Source organism: Protopterus annectens, chromosome 1.part1 (assembly GCF_019279795.1).
Source record: "Protopterus annectens isolate FY-2018-M chromosome 1.part1, PAN1.0, whole genome shotgun sequence".
NCBI classification, from domain to species: Eukaryota; Metazoa; Chordata; order Ceratodontiformes; family Protopteridae; genus Protopterus; species Protopterus annectens.
The window spans coordinates 1,199,045,849-1,199,061,849 of NC_056726.1; positions in this window are offsets into that span (position 1 = coordinate 1,199,045,849).

Genomic DNA, 16,001 nt, shown 5'->3' on the forward strand with positions numbered 1-16,001 from the left:
TGAAGTTTGCGCTGAACCTGTTTGCCAGGATGTTGAGTATATCGGTCGGTTCAGTGTATTTTGTGCTATTCTGCACTAACTCCGAGCAGATCTGAGAATTGCCACTTAGATTCTTGACATAGCTAAAGAATGCCTTGTGGTTATCTTTGGAGTCCATGGCAATTTTTCTTTCGAAGCTCGCCTTGGATGATTTTATGAGGGAATGTAGTTTCTTGCTGATACTGATCAGGGATGTCTTCCCTTCTTGGGATTTTACTCTTTTCTGTACTAGTTCCCTCCTTCTATTGTATAGCTTGTTTATGGCAGGGGTCCAACAGACTGGTTTCCTTTTCTTGGAGGAGTGAGCTTTGGTTTTGTTTGGGATAGCGTGATCCATGCATTCTTGTAGGTGCCTGTAGAGTGCATTAGCAAAGGATTTTGCAGCTTGGACAGCGTTATCCTTTAGCATGGGGGCTTTGAAACTTCCCACCTTGGTCTTAAGTGATGTGAAGTTTGCTTTTGAAAATTTTTTCACGGTGGTTTCTTTGACTGGGGGTGGTGGTGGAATATGGATATCCAGAGTGATTAGTTTATGGTCAGATCTAACTAGTGAGGGGTTGATCTCCGGTGTGGAACACCGGTCGCCCATGTTGGTAATGACCAGGTCCAATATGTTGTCACCTCTGGTGGGGGTGTTGACCAGATGATTCAGGGCATTTGTGTTTATAAATTCTAGGAAATGTTGGGCAAGGTAGTCTGTACTTGAGTAGTTCTCCCAGTTAACGTTTGGGTAATTGAAATCACCCAATATCAGGGTGTTTGGTAGGTCCTTTATGTTTCCCAGTGTTTCCAGAAATGTGGAGTCGTGGTCCTGGGACATGGTGGGTGATCTGTAGAAAGCTACAATTTGAATAGCAGTTTTGCCCGTTGTTAGTTGCACGTGGATGATCTCTGAAGCATCGTGCTGTGCCGCTAACCTGGAGGTGTGGGTATCCTGGATGAATATGGATACTCCCTCGCCTTTGTTATTTTGGTCCAGGTTTTATGGCCGAAATGTTTGGTATGAGTTGTAGCCTGGTAGTGCTGGGGTTCTCTCTGGAGCCTTAAACCAGGTTTCTGTTACTGCACATATATCAATTTTCTCCATACTGAGGAGTGCCTTGAGTGCATGCATTTTGAGGTTTAGACTTCTGGCATTGAGTAGCATTACCCTCAGTTTTTTGTTACTTGTGCTATTTATGGTGGTGGGTTTGTCTTTTGAGCCTTGCCTAAAAAAGGCACCATGGGGGTGGCAGGAGCCTTGGCCAGTATTCAAAAGCCTAAGGGTGACAGGTGTAAGCCATCTCTAGCGAAGCAACGTGGCTTGTCGAGCATGTCATCCCAGGCTGACAGACACTGTATCCCCTTTGAATGACACCAGAAGAATTGTTGAAATTGATCATTTTTTTCTCATTACTGTGGTATCACTCTTGGTGATAGCATGATGCTACTCAGGGTCAGGGTCATACTGGCCTGGGCTACGTGATCAGAGAGCTCCTCCATGTCTCTTTTCATGTAGTCCAGGGAGGTATGGCTCAGGTCATTCACACCAACATGGACAATGACAGAGTCATATTTGTACTTGTTCTGGAGTGACCTGAGTGCTTGTGTTATGTGGTGAATCCTGGCACCTGACAGTCAGCTAACATTAACCTTTTACTTGTGGAGCCTAGTGAGTGGGACGTGAGTGTGCCTGACTATAGAGTCACCTATTACTAGTGTGTTGGGTATGTTATTTTGCCTTAAGGGCTGTCATTGTGTGGCACACTGGTTTTGTGAAGTATGTGTTTCATGGTTTGTGTTGGGGGGTGGAGGTTGCTTGGATGTCTGCTTTGGAGGTCTCTGTTGCTTTTGCAGATTTTTATTTAGAGCCTCCGAGTATGTTTTTGTGTATTTATGTGTGTTTTTTGCCGATGCTGGTTTCGTAGGTCTATGTGAGACTGGTGGTGTGGTGCAAGTAATTCTCTTCTCCTCTTAGCTGCCTGGTCCAGTCTTGGGTTGAGCGAACTTAGCCTCCAGTTTGGCTGTATAATTGCATCTCTCGCATGTATTCGTTTTTGGTGGAAGGAGGAGAGGGTTGTCTGTGTGCATGAGGCAATTGTAGCGTTGCCTCAAAATGCCCAGATTCACCAGTTGTACTGGAGAGTACACCTGAAACTACCCTTTGGACATGCCTGGATAGGTACAGTGAACTGCTTTACTGATTGGCTGGTAAGGTCGAATAGAGACCCTTGTCCTTGTCTACAGTATAGGGGAGTCTAGTGCTAAGGTTTATTAGTGCTTGCTATGAGTTTTGAATAAGTGCCGGTATGAGAAGTGAATGGTTTGAGTACTAAAGTTGAAAGTTTGTCTAGTTCCAAGGGAACAATTGAAGAGTAGACTTTGTGGAGCTGGGAATAGTTATACCCTAGCTAACCAGCACTGCCCAGTGGGCAAAACCACACAAATGCAAGTTTTATAGCAAGGAGATGAAAGAGAGAGAAATGAGCCCAAAATGGCCAATAAACTACTAATTTCTGGGCTGAAAGCACTCCTCCAGGCACAGATAGGCTGCTCAAAGCTCGCTCTCTCACAGTGAACACAGAAACTTCCTTCTATCCAAGTAAGGTATGGGCAAACAGAGAAACTTGTAACACAGCCTGGAATTCAGCACTAACCTGAAAACTGGACTATACTAGCTTAGAAAGGTGGGAAAACAAGTATATATATTTTTTCAGAAGATAAAACAGATACAATAAAAAAAAACGCTTTAAATGACAGAAATGGCTATCACACTTGAGTGTGTAGCCTCCAACAGTTAAACTGGTAATTTTAACACAAAAACAACTTTGTTAAAGTGCAGGCAGTAAAATAAGTACAATATGTAGCTGAAACAAGCTTTTTAAATCAAGCTTTTTAAATATATATTTAACGTATACAAGGTTATATAATAAATGGGATTAATATTTTATGTATTTTGGGAAGAATGACAAAACTTCACAAAACAGTTTTGGCCCATGTGCAGAGGACTGAAGATTTCACAGCTTTCATTCTGGTTTACTTAAAATGTTGTACAATATTTACATATTAAGGAGCACCATAATTCTGCTTTACTTGGGGTCTATATTATAACATCAAAATCTACAAAGATCGAATGTTATAATATCGAACCCTAAACACCGAAATCCACAAACATCAAACAGTCAGAAAAAAATTGCTATTCCGAGAAACATACACACAACACAAACACACACAAAAAACAGCAATCCACACACATACACTTAAAATCCTACACCTAAACCTAAACTAAACTTTACATACACTACTAGCTATCCACTTACCTTAACCCAATCCTAACCCTAAGTTCCGTCACTATCGCACACTCACCTCACCCGCGCCCTAACCCTAACTCACCTAACCCGCCCCCTAACCTACACACAATCGCACACTTACCTGACCAGCGCCCTAACCCTAACTCACCTAACCCGCCCCCTAACCTACACACAATTGCACACTTACCTGACCCGTGCCCGAACCCTTACATCCACACAACCGCACACTTATCTGACCCACTCCCTAACTCACCTAACCCGCCCCCTAACCCTACCCTACACACAATCGCACACTTACCCGAACCTGACCTGTAACTTTCCAACATATCGAACGCAGAAAACAGCGAAGCCACAGCAATGGCCCACTGAATTCTTTCCCTGGGAAAGAATTTGGTGTCCTGCACTTTCGCTGTTTTCAGCATTTGACAAAACTGGTTCGATATTATAACATTCAAACTTTATAAAATTCTATGTTATAATATAAACCCCTTTGCTTGACAGTACTTTGTTAAATGTACATGCCCCTTCGTGGGGTCTCATATTTTTTATTTTTTAACTGGGTTAACCATTAGATGTTAAGTATACCATATCAGAGACGGGTCACAAGCACTATCTAGCTAAGTAATTTTCTTAGAGTCACACAGAATGTAATTGGAATTTGAGGGAATCAACCCCAGAAGTACAGGATGAAGCTTGCCTGAAACCTGCATCATTTTCCCTCTTATTAGAACTGGCAAAGAAGAGAAGACATGAGGTCCCTTAACTATCATTTATTTAGAAGGGTTACTTTAACTCCTCCTCTCAATGTACAGTTTTAAATTTTGACTTTTTTAACAACTTTGCTTTTATTTTTCCTCTATGTGTTATTTGTTGCCTGGCATTTGCTGCAAGTTAGGATGTATGACTTTTCATTTTGTACAAGTACTTAAATATGTTTAATGAAGAAATGATAATCATTAAAAGGTAGTAATGTTGTTTTAAGGCTGTTAAATGTTATATTATTCTCTGCAGGTCATTAGTACTGTACAGTAGAGTCATAGATTAGTACTAGGTTAGCTGCCTTTGTGAGCCATTTTAAGCCTAGCCAGTCATCCCTTGTAAGACTCAAACCCTGTACTTTGTGTTTGTAAGGTAAATACCTTAACCATTAGGCCACTCTCCCAAACCTTAGTACCCACAAAATGGATTTTTCTATAAGTCATGCTTACCCATTTTCCTGAGTGTCTGAACACATAATCATTTTATTTCTTGCATAAATATTGGTTTATTATATTAGGAACAGGGCACCAGACACATAGAGTAATTATCTATCTTACCACTCCTTTTAGTTTTGCTACTATTCCATGTTCCAGGTATTATTTATTCATTCATTTATTTCACTCGTTTATTTATAGAAACTGTTTATAGTACTTATTGACCAAGAAAGACTGACTGAGCAGTGGTCAATTTCAGTTAGGGGTCCTGGGAGCAAAGTTCAAGCAATGGTAATATATTTATGCAGCTATTGAAAAGTATCAACAGTAAATATTTATGACAACATTCAATATATGCAATGCCCAGTTCATTTGCAATTATCTGGAATGTTCTATACGCAAGAATACAACATTTACAGATGGTAATCTTAGTACAATATAGACATATGATTATTTGGTAAAAATATACAGTGTTAAATTAATCAGAAGTCAGTATGCCAGAATAATAAGGCATCTCATCTAATTAAGAAAGAAAGATATAAAGCCTAAGCATGACATAAAAAATTGACAATACCTCTGCTGCCCTACAAAAATACAAGGGAGTGTGCAACCAATGCCAAGGGGCACATGAGAAACTCAAAATGTGTTTACTGTAACAAATGACAATCCAAGCTTTCTGAGACTTAGTTAACAATCTGGGTAACAACATTGTGGATTTTGATGATAATCCCTTGGTTCAACCATCTCGTCAACATACTGCAAGTATATTTGCAATCAATTTTAGTTCACTGCTACTATAAAATAGCAAATGCCCAATCATAACCAGAGTAATCAATACTTATAGTAACTCAGCAAGAGAACAGATCCATATCTTCCAATCAATAAGCACAGACACCATCAGAAATTGCTGACAAGATTGAATGACCATGGATATTCTTCCATGAATTCACTAGTACCATCCTGCCTAAAGAAACTGGGACCATTCATTGTCCGTCTAGTTTCTGTAATAGTGAGCTGAAGCCTGAAAGAAGAATAGTATCCTACATCCGGAAACATGCAAAACTAATTTCACTCTTCTAAGGTGATGGTTTCAGTAACAAGGACAATTACAAACAGTAATGTTTAAACAGTCTTCTATCAAAAATACTGCAATGAGTTGCACCAACTAGCTCCCTTACTCACCAAGTATAATATAATCATGCCATAAACAGCATGGATTAAGACTGGTGCACAGTATTCAAACAGTTGTCCTATGACTGTTTTAACATCTGGCCACACAGTCAGCAGCTTTCAGATATAGTATAGATTTATAGATTTATAGATTAGTACTAGGCTAACTGCCCTTGAAAGCCATTTTAAGCCTAGTCAATTATCCCTTGTGAGACTCAAACCCTGCACTTTGTGTTTATAAGGCAAACACCTTAACCATTAGGCCACCTTTTTAAAGACTTTGACATCATAAACTATTGATTATGCTTTTGTAAACTAAGACAAGCAGGCTGTAACAAGCCAGTCCTATCCTGGTTCAAATTCTACCTTGGGATAGAGCTCTTCATTTATTTATTTGTTTGTTTGTTTATTTATTAATGTATTTGTTTATTTATCTTTGTTGACTGAGTAAGTGAACCGGAGCTCTGACCCTTTTCTGCCATGATGTCAGTGTGGCATGTATCCACACAATTAATATAAGATTCAAAACATGGCAAAATAAAATCATAGAAACAATAAAAGTCAGCAGTGCAGCCACTCTGGATTAACTCTTCTTATACCAATGAACAAATATTTCAATGAAAAAATGAATAAGAGGAGAACCACAGCAGAAAATATAAAAACCCTTTAATACAGTCAGCGCTTTCACATCACAGATGCTTCATCAGACCATAAAACTCATTGAATCTGATTCATTTATATACTTTTCAACTCCCAATTAAGCCATCAATAATCAAACAATTACTCTAAATTAGTATAATCAATATAAAGAAACACATACAAATATCTAACTTCATCTAATACCAATATATAACTAACTTAAAATACATATACATAATATTTTAGTAAAAACAACATTGTTGTGTGTGTATAAAATATGTATAACAATAATGGAACATTATAAACGCCGCATTTTTAAATAAGGTTTGATTGATGTTCTATCATTCAACCCTGGTTTCTTTTCAGCCTACAACTCAGTTATCCATCTCAGTTCACTCAGTTCTAACTTATAATGTTCCATTTAAGAATGAATATATCCATAAGCGGTTTGAAAATCACATGATCTTGCCTCCAGCTTGTGTCTGCTTCAGTAATGACTTCAAGCTATGAACATCACTTATGCTTTTGTTTTATTTCTCAGTCAATATGGCAATTCCCAAAATACCTTATCTGATGTGTCAGAATGTTAATGTGGAACATCTAGGGATGGTAATGTATACAGGAGGTGTATGATGTACTATAAGAATTACAGTGTTAATATCATGAACCGTAGCAACTCACATGACTCATTTTTCAAATAATGAAATTACTAAACGACCACTCTTTTTTATTTAAATGTTGAGTCCACTGCATTTGTCAGTGTCTCTTATACTGGATGGTGCAGTGGTGCAGCGGTTAGCATTGTCGTTTCACAGCAAGAGGCTCTCCAGTTTGATTCTTGGTTGGGGTGCATTCTGTGCAGAGTCTGCATTTGTGTGGTTTTCCTCCAGGTGCCCTGTCCCCCCCAGCATTCCAAAGACATGCATCTGGAATGTTTCTCTCCGGGCCGCGGCTGAAAATGGACTTAACTAATAAATAAATATTGCAATTTATTTTGTTAGAATTGTAAGCTGCTTTATCCAGAAATTCAATTTGTAGCTTACAGTATGTAGAACTGCAGAAAAAACAAGAGTACAATGTGTAGCATTTTTGCATTTAATTTTTTTTTATGAGAGGAATACAGACAAATATTTAACATTTTTTTCCTCAAAGCAATGGAAACTATATATTAAGATCTGTGTGTAAGAAATTTAAATTATATTTCATACCAAAGACAAACTTACCACTTGTCAGGAATTTAGTTTTCATGAGGAATCTGGGTTAGTAGGGAATGATAATTATGTGATTGACTTAATAAAACTGAGTAAAAGACTATGAAACTGGAGAGCTATGTGATTCATTAATCAAAAGCAGAAGAGTGTGTACTATTAAAATTATATTGTAAGAGGCAGATTGTTGAGATAATCAGATCTGAATATGGAACTCTGGGTAAAGCACTAGATAAAAAAGTGAGTCAGGTGGTAGATATACATAAAGTGACAATGAAGCAAGGAGGGAGAATGTGCAGTGATAAAAACAACATACAGAGACATGATAAATGCTGGAGGTGGTATCCAGGAATTATTCACTACGAAAATGAAAATAAAACTGTGTGCTAGCTATGGTAATGATTATAAAAGGAAGATTCTTTATATTTAAAAAAGCAATGCAGCAGCATAAATCATTTTACAAAAATACGTAAAAACTAAATTTCTTTTGTTTCATATAATTATCATGTTGTTGCAGACTAAATACTGATAAAGAAACTGAAATGTTTGTCAGAACTATAGAAGTGCAAAGCTGGAATCCAGTACAAATGCACACAATGAAATGTCATGCTGGAAGCAGTTGTTGGATTGAAAGCTTATTGTTAATGACAAATGTATTTTATGTATTGTAAAATCTGGTCATGGGTGTACTAGTTTGACAGACAGTGTAGCTAAAGTATAGAAAGTGAAGATTAAAGTGAATGAATCAGCTTGTACTTTACTGATGTGGTCAGGGCATAAAGAGAAACTTGTGAATCCAATGTTGATGGCATATGAATTAGAAATATGTTTTTTTATTTTTATTTTTTTCAAATTTTGTCCATAGGATGGACTGTGAATCAACCTAGTGTATTGTTATATTGAGTTATGTAACATGAAAGCAGCCTGGCATTGTATCATGATCATCAAGGATATGAATCTTGGTCCAAAGATGTTATTCAAAGATTATAATCATTAGACCACTCACTGAGTACAATGCCACTTTTGGCATGTATCTTACTAGGCAAGGCATATGCAACAACTTCAGCATTCACAGAAGTTTCTCATAAAAGAACACACATTAATACACAATGAGGACAATATGTCCTACACATCATCATCATCATCTTCTTTCGGCTGTTCCCGTTAGGGTTTGCCACAGCGGATCATCTGTTTCCATTTCTTCCTGTCCTCTGCATCATGCTCTTTCACACCAGCTGCCTGCATGTCCTCTCTCAGAACATCCATAAACCTCATCTTAGGCCTTCCTCTTTTCCTCTTACCTGGCAGCTCCATCCTTAGCATCATTTTCCCAATATACCCAGCATCCCTCCTCAGCACATGTCCAAATCAACGCAATCTCGCCTCTCTTGCTTTGTCTCCAAACTGTCCAGCCTGAACTGACCCTCTAATATACTGATTCCTAACCCTGTCCATCCTAGTCACACCCAGTGCAAATCTTAACATCTTTAACTCTGCCACATCCAGCTCTGACTCCTGCCTTTTTGACAATGCTACCGTCTCCAACCCATATAACATAGCTGATCTCACTACCCTCTTGTAGACCTTCCCTTTCACTCTTATTGGTATCCGTCTGTCACAAATCACTCCTGACACTCTTCTCCACCCATTCCACCCTGCCTGTACTCTCTTCTTCACCTCTCTTCCACACTCACCATTACTCTAACTCATTCATCTTTACCAACTCTACTCCCTGCATCCTCACCATTCCTCTACCCTCCCTCTCATTTACACACATATATTCTGTTTTAGCCCTGCTGACCTTCATTCCTCTCCTCTCTAAAGCATATCTCCACCTCTCCAGGGTCTCCTCAACCTGGTCTCTACTCTCACTACATATCACAATGTCATCTGCAAACATCATAGTCCACGGGGCCTCCTGTCTAATCTCATCTGTCAACCTGTCCATCACCACTGCAAATAAGAAAGGGCTCAGAGCTGATCCTTGATGTAATCCCACCTCCACCTTAAACGTATCTGTCACTTCCACCGCAGTCCTCACCAATGTCACACTACCCTTGTACATATCCTGTACCACCCTTACATACTTCTCTGCCACTCCCGACTTCCTCATACAATACCACAACTCCTCTCTAGGCACCCTGTCATATGCTTTCTCTAAGTCCACAAAAAACACAATGCAACTCCTTCTGACCTTCTCTGTATTTCTCCAACAACAATCTCAGAGCTGATATTGCATCTGTAGTGCTCTTTCCTGGCATAAAACCATACTGCTGATCACTAATCATCACCTCCCTTCTTAACCTAGCTTCCACTACTCTTTCCCATAACTTCAAGCTGTGACTGATCAATTTTATCCCTCTGTAAGTTACTGCAGCTCTGCACATCACCCTTATTCTTAAAAATAGGTACCAAAACACATTTTCTCCACTCCTCAGGCATCCTCTGACTTTCCAAAATTTCATTAAGCAATCTGGTTAAAAATTCCACTGCCATTTCTCCTAAGCACCTCCATGCTTCCACTGGTATGTCATCTGGGCCAACAGCCTTTCCATTCTTCATCCTCTTCATAGCTGTCCTTACTTCCTCCTTGCTAATCTGCTTCACTTCCTGATTCACTATCCCCATGTCATCCAACCTTCTCTCTCTTTCTCATTCTCTTCATTCATCAGCCCTTCAAAGTACTCTTCCCATCTACTCAACACACTCTCCTCACTTGTGAGTACGTTCCCCCTCACTGTCCTTTATCACCCTTACCTGCTGCACATCTTTCCCAGCTCTGTCCCTCTGTCTAGCCAATCAGTACAGGTCCTTTTCTTCCTCTTTAGTGTCCATTCTCTCATACAAACACCTCAAAGCATTATCTTGGCACTCTTGTTTACTACAGAATGCTGAAAAGTGATCTATGCCTGGCCTTGAAAGCATCCTTTCATCCAGCTCCAACATCTGCACATCTGCAAAGCAAATGACATTAAAATTGTCCAATCTAGGGACCTAATCCTCTTCTGAAACATAAATAAGACATGTTGGAGGGGCAGGTATGTGTCTCAGAGTCTACCTCTTGTCTGGAACAGGCTGCCCATCCATGTGAAGCAGAATTCGTCCCTGCACTTATTCAAGCACAGCTTGGGACAGTGGACACTGTCCTGTTTTCCATATTTGCTGGCAAATTCCATGCAGCACTGTAACATCATTTTGCAAGGTTTTAAACAAGTCAACAGGAATTCTGTCACTTCCTGTAGCAAGGCTTTCTAGGAAGAACCTTTTGACTTCATTCTCCGGGATGTCTAGCTGTAGATCAGATAAACCATCACTGTGTGTTTGTGTCAGTAATGTGGTCCTTCTTGTAAAGTTCTGTATATTCTTGCCACCTTTTCTTAATATTTTCCTCTTCCGCTGGGTCTTTCCCATCTTTATCTTTTATCATGTCCATTTTTACCTGGACATTTCCCTAAATATCACCCATCTTATTGAACTGATATCTTGTATTTCCCATTCTATTTTTTATTTCATGTCTTTGTACTGCTCATTTAAGGATGCCTTTGTATCTCTTTTTGCTGTTTTCTGAAGCTCTGCATTCATTTTGGCATATTTATTTTCATCTCCATTGCCTTTTGCTCTCATTCCTTCTTCAAGCCACTTCTAAACCCTCTACAGACAGCCGTTTTGTCTTCTTAATCACTTCTCTATATGCAATATTTTTGCTGCCCCCTCCTGGATATTATCTCAAACTTTTGTCCATAATTCTTCAGGCACTTCGTCTACCAGGTTTAATCCTGTAAATCTATTCTTCACCTCCAATGCATTTATTTGGAATGCTGTTGAGATCACTAGCCTGGGCACTCTTGTTGTTTTCTTTAATTTAACTACAGTCTTTCTGATAAGAAGCTGATGGTCTGAGCCATGGTCATCTCCTAGTCTTGTATTTGCTGATTGTATCAAACTCCTCCTTCTCTATCAGCATGATTTTTATACTGACCATCTGCTGATATGCATGTGTAAAGCCATTTCTTAAACTGCTAAAATAGTGTTTGCTATGACTAGTGAATTATCTTTGCAGAATTCTATAGGTCTGTGTCTTGACTTCATTTCATAATCCAAGGCCAGACCTGTACATTATTCCAGCTGTACTTAGGCTACCAGCTTTACTGTTCCAATCTTCTAAGATAAATGCATTATCATTTTTGGTGTTGTTTCTAAGAGGTGCTGCACAACAAAGATAAACATCAGTAGTTGTTGCACAAAATTGTAACACTGTAATGTTGATTGAGGTGCCTTGTGGTTTGACTACAACCATTCTTTCTTTTTTTGTGTTTGTTGTAACTGATTACTGATTTTGAAACCCTTTTATTAACCATGGTGGCTACTCTATTTATTCAACATGATTCTTGTTTGCAGTCGAAAATCTGATGATAGTTTGATGCAAATTTTCTCATTCTGGTCCATTTTTATTCACTAATTCCAGAGATAACAAAATATAGTCTTGTCATCTCACCTTTAACCACATTCAGTTTGTTTTCGGTCATAGTTACTGCATTCTAAGCTTCAGTGGTGTATGACTGCAACACTTTCATCTCTGAAACCTTAACTGATGGACTTTCTTGCAGCTTTATTCCATTTGTGTCATTTGCAGCATTATGTCTAGAACTACTGATATGCATCCTCTGCTCTTCCCCTGTAGTATGCTGGATACCCTTCCCTATTAAATGAACGAAAAGTGTAAATATTGAATGGCGAAAAAACGAAAAGGTTGCTCCTCAAAATGAGTATTGTGGGGGGCTGCACCCCCACACCCCCCACTAATTATATATACCAACTCCGAGATCGCATTACAGTGAAGAAAGGGTAAAATTCCCAGCCTTCACTGTACCGCGATCTTACAATAGTGATATCGAGAAATGGCCTTTCTGTTTATTTGGCTGTTCGACATTTCCATTTTTGTTCATTTAATAGGGACCCCTGGATACCTGAGGATCTCATCTTCCAATGTCATTTTGACATGCTTCTGGTTGCTTTTGTGGATGGGCTTTTCTGGACAAAAGGAAAAAAATGATTGGAGTGGCTTGCCATTACTTTCTCCAGTGAGCCATATTTTGTCTGATCTATCTGCCCTGACCTGACCATCTTAGGTAGCCCTGAATGATATAGCTCATGAATTCAGTAAGATACACAAGCCCTTCACCCCTAAAATGTAATGACCCAGAAATGGCATGTAGAGCTACCCAACACTTTTATATTGATGTCATTATTCAGGATAACACATTTTAAGTAGCATATGTGATTAGGATTCATTTAGAAGGATTGAAAATGTCATGGGAGTAAGAGCAGGACGAACATGACCTATTGTTTTGCCCTGCTGATATATTGATTTTAAGTTCCACTGTCTGCTGGTTTGGCCTATGCAGTCAGAATGTGAACTTGTAGCTTTGGCCACACAGTTACCATGAGATCTAATAACTGCAGGGCACTGCTTCATTCTGTATCAACAAAGTAATTAAGAAATGCATCTGTTTTGTTGGAAAAATCTTAGGTTAAATATATCTGGTGTTTGCAATGCTTCTTTAATGTCTCATAAGTCTGTATTATGATGCAAGACCCATCCATAGATACCATGCAACTTATAGCATTTCTACCTGCATTTAACGGAACAATTTCAAATTCCATTTTAAATGCGAGTCATAAAGGTGAGGAGATGCATTTCAGATAATCTTTATAAGCAACTATATAGACCAAAATTACATTTAATATTCCCATTTCAATATTCCTGCCATCCCTAGTAAACACTTAGAGCAGAAGGTTGTCCATATAAAGAACCAGCTCGTAAATGTAAGATAAAGAAGAGTTCGAAGATGTGTGTCTTGCAATTTTCCTTATTGTGAAATAAAAGTAGGAATGTATGTAGAAAATGCACTGAATTTTTGAGAGAAGAATAGGTGTTAATTTACAGTCAAGTGTTTACAGTCAAGTGTTTACAGTCAAGTGTTAGCCAAAAGCTGGGGACATCAGAGATGCTTAAGGAAATATTATTAGGGAAAAGGATAACAAATTTTCTTTGAATTAGTATGGAGAAAGAACACACACTGAGGTACAGTAACCAGCAAAGCAGATGTATGAGGTAGGGCTGTGACTGCCTACTAACATTGTGCCTAGAGTAGGTAATGTGTGTATAAGGTTTCATTCTGTGAATTCAGTTGTGACTGGCAATAGTGACTTATAAAAAATTACACAGTGATAACTCATTACTATTCAAAAACGTGCACGGTAATTGGTCAACCCAACCTGTATGCCCATTGCAAATTGAACACGTACTGATAGAAAAAAGTCCAGCTGCTGATGTGCCATTGAGCTGCTGGACTATGCTATGGAGTCATACATCTGAACTGTCCAGATTTCTTCATATAATTTGTGGTTTTTGAACAAATAATTGAGGAGTGAAGTCACTAAATAATGACATGCATTTCAATTTCAGACTTTATATCCTTCAGACAATGCATGATGACACAAGTATTGTTATTCTACCAGCTTTATAGGTTCATAAGTTGATACTAGGCTATTAGCCCTAGGGCCTATACAAGCCTAGCCATAATAATTCCCTGGCTATTTCTTCCCATGGTATTTACTTCCCTGGACCCCTGTCTAGCAGGGCGACTGACATTATCCCTGGAGTGAATTTCCTATCTCCCATCCAATCATCAAGGTTCCTTTTGAAGAGGGCCAAAGAGGCACTCTGTTTGACATGTATGGGCAGTCTATTCCAGAGTCTGGGGAGTCTCTGGGTTATAAACTTATCCCTCCAGCATGTTTTGTTCATTGTGATGACAAGGTTTAGATCCCTGGAACGTGTGTCTCTGAGGGATTGGGATTTCTTTACGTGTAGCATGTCCAACAACTCTGGGTTTGACATGGCCTTGTATGTTAAGCAGAGATTGCCTCTGAGTAAATGATATGTGACAGAGTATAGATGGAGTTTTTTTAGATGGACAGCATAGGGCATCTGCTTTAGGCCTGTGATTCTTTTAGTGAGGTATTTCTGTGGCCATTCCAGTTGTTGCAGATGTCTTGAGAGGTACATACCAAACGGGGAGTTGTATTCTATAGTGGGTCTAATGAGGGATGAGTACAGTCGGACAATGACCTCCTTTTTTCTGGATGAAAAGCCCTTAGTGATGAGGTGTATCACATAGAAGGATTTCCTGACTGTTGTGGCGATGTGGTTATCAAAGGTGAGACCACTGTCCACCTGTATCCCTAAGTCTCTTATCATACTTTCGGTGTTTAGTGTACTGCCACCTATGTGGTAATTCATGGGTACATGTTTTTTCCCAAAGGGGATAACTATACATTTCTTGGCACATGGCTCTAGCACCAAGCATCTGTTTCTGTAAGGCCCTTTTGTAGAATATCCACATCTTTTGGGGATTCAGTAATGACTCCCAGTTTGCAGTCATTTGCAAACTTTGTTAGCCAGAGTCCCTTAGTGTTGGTCTGTACTTTAGAGAATTAAATATCAAACAAGAGCTTTCCCAGGACTGAACCCTGAGGTACTCCACTTGTCACTTGTCTGGAGCTGGATTTGGAGTCAGCTACTTTTACAGTGTGTCTTCTGTCAGTAAGCCATTTGGCAACCCATTGAGTGATGTAGGGATTAATGCCCAGCTTAGTAAGTTTATCTATGATTCCAGAGTGGGGGATGGTGTCGAAGGCCTTGGCATGGTCCAGGTAGGCTGCGTTGACCACCTTACCCCTGTCCACGGCTCTGGAGACTGATTCAAAGAAGTCAATCAGATTCAGGAGACAAGATTGGCCCTTCACGAACCCAAACTGCATGGGGTACAGTGTTTGAAGGTTGCCAATATCTTTGTTTATAAGTTCCACGATAATACGTTCCATGGCCTTGCAGATCAGGCTCGTCAGACTGATGGGGCGGTAGTTCCCGGGATCCAAGCTGGATCCCCCTTTGTCTCAAAAAAATCCAGCTTTACTCCATCGCATATCACCTACTCAGAGGTGATCTCTGCCTTACATGCAAAGCTATGTCAAACCCAGAGCTGTTGGACATGCTCCACTTAAAGAAATCCCAATCCCTCTGAACTACATGCTCTAGGGACCTAAACCTTATCACAACAATAAACAGAACATGCTGGATGGATAGATTCCTGTCCCAGAGACTTCCCATACTCTGAAACAAACTACCTATCTATATCAAACAAAGCTCCTCATTAGCACTCTTCAAGAAAAATCTTGATGATTGGATGAGAGATAGGAAATTCACCCCAGGGATCACTTCTGTGGCTCTGCTCAACAGGGGCACAGGAAAATAATTTTCTGGGGTGGCAAAAACCAGGGTACTTTTTGGCTAGGCTTATATAGGCCCTAGGGACAATAGCCTAGTAACTACCTATGGAGTGGGATAACTGTAGCTGTGTGCCACTCAGTGGGCACAAAGCCTGAGGTGAGGCTAT